This window comes from Cavia porcellus, unplaced genomic scaffold (assembly GCF_034190915.1).
Source record: "Cavia porcellus strain 051 isolate PalLab524CR breed Dunkin Hartley unplaced genomic scaffold, mCavPor4.1 scaffold_8, whole genome shotgun sequence".
Classification (NCBI taxonomy): Eukaryota; Metazoa; Chordata; class Mammalia; order Rodentia; family Caviidae; genus Cavia; species Cavia porcellus.
Window position 1 is genome coordinate 29,845,708 of NW_026947491.1, and position 6,428 is coordinate 29,852,135.

Genomic DNA, 6,428 nt, shown 5'->3' on the forward strand with positions numbered 1-6,428 from the left:
GTGATAAAGAATAATGGCACATTTATTCACCCCTCTTAGATTTAGGATTTGACAATAGTCTGTTGCCCCAGGCTTTTGGACAGGGGGCTGCAAGGTGTTCCAGGCTGAAGTACAAGGTATTAGAAAATTTGCTTCTTTTAAATTCTGTATGTGTTTCAAGACTACTAGTCCAGCATAGAGTCTGAGTAGGTATTGGTGCACCCTGATGGGAATTACATGAGGTAAAAGTTCTATGACAAAGGGTTCATGGTTAATAGCCAGTCCAAGAGGGTTAGTTTCAGGCCAAACAACAGGAATCTCATGTATGAAGAGGTCCAGCAATTTGGTCTGACGCTCTGAGGGCACTTTTGGTGGCTCAGCCATCAATAGATGTCCCTCAGTAATGAGGAAGGTTATAAGGAGACTCATGGGTGAGTCTTCAGTACTGGGCCTTTGAGGTGAACAATGGAGCTTCCCCCACAAAAGCTAATGGCTGCCTGGAGCTTATGAAGTAGGTCCTGGCCAAGCAGGAGCTTGAAGCATTTGGGCACCACCAGGAAAGAGTGAGTTAAAGTTTGATTTCCCAAGTAGGTGATCTTAGTTTGTGTTCATGGGTAATGCTAGATGTTACCTGTGGCCCCGTGAATGGTTAGAGTATTCTTGGGTATCTCCCCAAGAGGGCACTGCAATGCTGAGTAACTGGCTCCAGTACCAACCAGGAAATCTATGGGTTGCCTCCCCACAGTTAAGGTTATCTGGGGCTGAGAGGGAGCAGATGAACCTTGAAACTGTGAATCTTTTTCCAATAGGATCTGAAGGGTAGTTTTCCCTTTCTCCAATTTGGCCTTTAACTTTGGATAATCCTTTTTCCAATAGCCCAATTCTTTGCAATATGCACAGTGATACTTGTCTAGCAGTATCACTTTGTTTGTTGGTCTTTTCCTTTGCCTTGAGTATGTCCTTCCACTAGTACAGCCAGGATCTTGGTTAATTTCTTCTCTTGTGGGTTTTCCCTATTGTCAAAAACCTTTTTGGCTATCTCTTTCAATTGACCTCTCATCATTCCTTCAAAACCCTCTAATTTTTGCAATTTTCATTTAATATCAGGGACTGACTGAGAGACGAATGCTATTTTAATAGCTCATCTATCCTCTGGTGCCTCTGGGTCTATAGATGTATATATACAATAGGCATCTGGGAGGCACTCAAGGAAAGCTGACAGAGGCTCAAAAGCCAATAGTCTTACCTCAATTACTTTTGATAGATTAGTTGTCTTCCAGGCAGCAGCTCAGAGTACCACAAGAAGAGTCTGACAATACCGATCTCGAGCCTCCTTATCTCCATCTGTGTTAGGGTCTCAGTTGGGGCAGGTCAAAGGGAAAACAGCATTGTGCCTCATTAGATCTGAAGTGGGCTCCCTGATAGTGTCAAAGGACAGATCAACACACCAAGGTGCAGATTCATTCGAGTTCCTCAGATGTGAAGAGAGTATGCAAAAGCTGTTGGCACTCTTCATAGATCAACAAATGAGTGAAACAAATGGTCTCAAGAGGAGATATTAGAGCTTGAGAGTCCTTAGAGAAAGGTGGATTCTGTAATTTCCAATTGTACAAATCACTGCTAGAGAAGGGAACATAGGTGAAGAAAGAAGAAAGATCCCTGAGAGAAGTTTGAGGGAGGGACTTCTTGAAGGGGTAGAATGGAGGGTAGATCAGTGGAGTCAGGGTTGGGTGTGGAGAAGGATGGTGGGGAACAATATCTGTGAGAATGGAGTGGACTGGGAGGGGTAGAGGTCTGCAGGGAGGTTTCTGATGAGCTTAGGGAATTGGGGTAATAAGGAGGGGGCTGGGAAAGAGGAAAGGAATCATCAAGAGGAGATAGAACAGCAAGAGAAGGTGACACCTTAGTTTTCATCATTGCCACAAGAGGAGATTTCACCCCCCAGGGTCCTTCCCATTGAAGTTTTCTTATCCATAAGGGTGATCCTGGATCAAGTTGATCCAAACTTCAATATAGACAACTGGATCAGGGTGCATGGCTGGATTGTGAGGGGCTCCAAAAATGACTTGAAAGACCTGTTGAGAGACTTGTAAGCTAAAAATTCCCTGTGAAGGCCACCTAACACCAAAGGAAGGCCATTTGAGTTTACAGAATGTTCTTAATTCTTAGGGTAGACAGGATCTCCATATCTGGCAGCTGGATCCCTAAAATCCTTAAAATGACTAAGTACCAGTTGCAAAGGAAAGGAAGCTGTCTGGCCCATAACAGTAGACACGCCAGACAAGGGTACAGTTGAGTGAATACAGAATGGCAGAAGCCTGCCACAAGGACAAAGACAAGCTGGTGGAAAACTGCCTCAAAGACAAAGGCAAAATGGCAGGAACCTATCACAAAGACAGAGAATCACCCAAAAGGGCTATGGAGACTAGAGCAGGTCCTTGATTTTGCATTACCAGGTTGCCACTCTCCTATTTATTGATTGCAGACCTGCCACAGGGACTTTTTTTTTAAAAATAATCAATTTTTGTTAACTGCAGTCTAGTCTAGGGAAAAGCACACATTTTCAATTGAGTAACCCAAATAGCCCCACAAAAAACATCTAATTTAATTAACTCAAGTTAATCATCAATATAAAAAGCTCTAGGAGGTAGTTTACATATTAGGTCTGGCTTAAATTGCATCTCAGTAACAGATGAATCAGGAGTAGAACAAGAAGATGAAAGTATATGGGAGCTAAGATAATATTTTGGTCATGTCTCACCCAAATGGGAGCAAGCCTGAAAACTTGACTCCCCAAGCATGGTGCACCCAACAGAGCTCAATTTCTCACTCAAATGGCAGTAGCCTGCCCTAATTTTGGAAGTGTTTTGCCCAAATGGGAACGAGCCTGAAAACTTGATCTGGGACATAGAAAAGAAGAAAATTGCAGAGCAAAACAAAAGTAAGAAATACTTGCCAGTAGAAGGAAGCTGCATTCAAAAAGATCCTGATGTCATCCAAAGAGGAAGAGCCCAGGGGGGATTGGAGCCTCCCGGCGGGGGGGGGGGGTGTAAATCCCGTAAAAGATGTAATCCGAGTGAGCCCCCAAAATGTGATAGTCAAAAAACAACAGACTCCAAAAAATTAGAAAGAAGCACTTTATTAGCTGAGCTCAGCAGCGACACTGTCCCAGAAAGCAGCCAGGGAAGTGTGCGCCTCCAGCAAGGGGCTGCAGGGAGTTATAAAGCAGTGAACTGCATGGGAAGGGGTCAGAGTCTTAGGATCAGTTTGTCTCCAAAAAAGGTAATTTCCTTTAGTTTTACAGGAATCAAGGAGGTGGAACAAGCAGTTACAGGAACCAGGGAAGCTGGGAAGGGGTTACATGGTGCGTATGTCACAAAATTGCAACTTAACTGGCAATTACACAGAAAGAGAACAAGTTATAAATGCATGCTAAGTAATAAGTACAGCACATTTTGGGTTTCTGAGTTTATAGCATAAAGAACTACAGGCCAATCTCCTTAAAGAATGTGAATGCAAAAGCCTCAATAAAATAATAGCAAAAATGCAGCAAATCATCAAGAAGATTATACAAGATAGCCAAGTGAGATTCATCCAAGCAATGTGAGGATGGTTCAGCATATGTAAATCAATAAACATAATACACCATATCAACAGAGCCAGAGACAAAAATCACATGGTCATATCAATAGATCAGAAAAACCTTTTGATAAAATCCAACACTTATTCACGATAAAAAAAATAACCTACAGAAAATTGGAATAGACAGTATTTACCTCAATCTGATAAAATCCATCTATGACAAACCAACAGTCAAGATCATACTACAAACACAAAAGTGAAAGCATTCGACATAAAATCAAGAACAATACAAGGATATCCACTGTTACCACTCCTATACAATATAGTTCTAAAAAAAATTAGAGCAATTAGCCAAAAGAGAAACAAGAGGATTAAGGGTAAGAAAGGAAGAAGTGAAATTGTTATTATCACAGACAACATAATACTCTACTTAGAAGAATTCATACAGAATAGAAGATGCAGACACAGCTACAGAGACACTCATCTGCCTTATCTTCGAAAAATATGCCAAGCATTTTTCACTGGATGGAAGAAAGATAGCCTCTTTAATAAATGGTGCTGGAAAAAAAAAGACTCTCTACATTCGGAAGAATAAAACTAGACCCATGTCTATCACCATGCACAAAACTAAACTCAAAGTGGATCAAAGATTTAAGTTTTAAAATAGAAACACTAAATCTACTGGAGACAAAGTAGGTAGAAATCTTGAAGACCTAGTGTGTAGGCAGAGATCACAAGCAAAATCCAGACTGTATGAGAAATCATTCAAAGAATCATCAATTTAAAAGTATTTATTAAAATGCTTATTAAAAAGTTTTTGTGTCTCAATAGAAAGCACCAATAGAGTGAAAAGAAAACCCATGAATTGGGAAAAAAATTATAGCCAACTGTCCCTCAGACAAAGGATTTCTATCTGTAACATGTAAAGAAATTTAAAAAGACCCCCCAAGACCCAACCCAAAAATGAGATGAATACACTTCTGAGATGAATACACTTCTCAGATGAATGACAAATACAAATTGCAAATAAACATATGAAGAATTTAACATCATCTATCATTCAATAAATGCAAATTAAAACAACACCAAGATTTCATCTCACCCCAGGAAGAATGGTGGTCATCAAAAAACCATCCCATAACAAATGCTGGTGGGCTGTGAGGGAAAAGGAGCCCTTCTCCATTGTTGGGAGGTGTGTAGACTGGCGCAACCACTGTGGATATCAGTGTGGAGATTCCTTAATAGACTAGAATTAGAGGTCTCATTTGACTTAGCTACTTCCTTCTGGGTATTTTCCCAGAAAAACTGAAAATATCATACCATAGCAATGTATGTGTACCCATGTTTATAACAGGAGAATTTGTAATAGCTAAATCCTGGAAACAACCCTCATGTCCATCAACCAAGGTAGAAAAAAAAAAAAGATGTGGTATTTTTATACAATGGAGTGCTACTCAGGTATAAACAAAGACAAATGTGAGGATTTTAGAGGTAAATGAATGCAACTATAGTCCAAGTCATACGTGAATAAATCAGCCTTGTATGTGTAAATATCATATTGTCTCCTTTGTGTAAGAAACTGAATAAATAAGTAAGATCCAAATGGTATAACAGATATTGTGAGTGGGAAAGGGAAAGAAACTTCTCAAAAGAAAAAACAACTGGAATGGGGGAAATAAAAAAGAAGGAAGGAGAAAATATATACATACATATAGAAAATAGCTAAAATAATTCTACTGTTCATTCTATTAGTTCATTAACAGAAATAGTTAAAGGTTATATTGGTTGATCAACTATCTGGTAATCTGAGCAACCATTTTGAAACAATAGTATGCAATATAAAAACCACTGTTAATTTTGTGTCATTTTATTTTGAAATTCTACACAGATATTATGTTTTTTAGTCGTTAAAAAATATATGCCCACTACTTATAGAGTAAGACTATGAGTTGTGACAAAAATAAATGGTGAACATTTAAATTTTTAAAAATTAAAGTAAAAGATATGTTGCCATCAATTCCCCCTCAAAATACTTCCACTCATTTCAAACACTTGTATTCAATTGTTCTTGACACATTCTAGAGCAATGCTGAATGTCCTCTTTCATCTTTAGCTGTGTTCTTATGGTTGCCCTAATGTCCTAAACTGATTCAAAATTCTTTTTTATTCATGGTCATTTTTACTTTGGGGAAAAGCCAGAAGTTGCATGCGGCCAGATCCAGTGATTAAGGTGGATAAGAACACATCGTAATATTTTAGCAAGATTGCCTTTCTGTTGGATTTCATTTGGAAGCCACATTCACAGTTTTTATTTTTTTTAATCACACGTGTTAAGGATGCTCATGGAAGATGACTTCTTGAAATACTTCTGAAATTGGCCAGAAAGATAGGATATATTCTAAGTGAAGGGATTTTAAAAGGGTTAATTACAATGTGTCTTTACCGCAATAGATTTTAAATATACATGTAAGTTTTGCTCCACCCCTGTATATTAAGATTGTCTAGGCTTGTGGCCAATTACAGTACTGCTAAACAATAGTTTTTTGATTACTGAATCTGGAAATACGTCAGCATGGACATAATACTCAAATAGGAGATAAATAGAGAAGACAAAGTTAAGCATCACATCAGAACAGAAAATTAACACGGGTTGATTCTAAGTTCCTCTTATTATTGAGAAAATAACGAAGACGATTTAAGGACCCAGTCAGATTTATTTGAGAAGCTGCCCTTAAACTGAGACAGACTGAATTAACTTCCAGAGAAAGACTAAGTTAAGAACCCTGATGTTAGCAGCCCTCAACAAATACTGGCTACTGTTTGCTATTTTGCACTAGAAAGGAACTTGATAGAGGCCACTGGAGAGA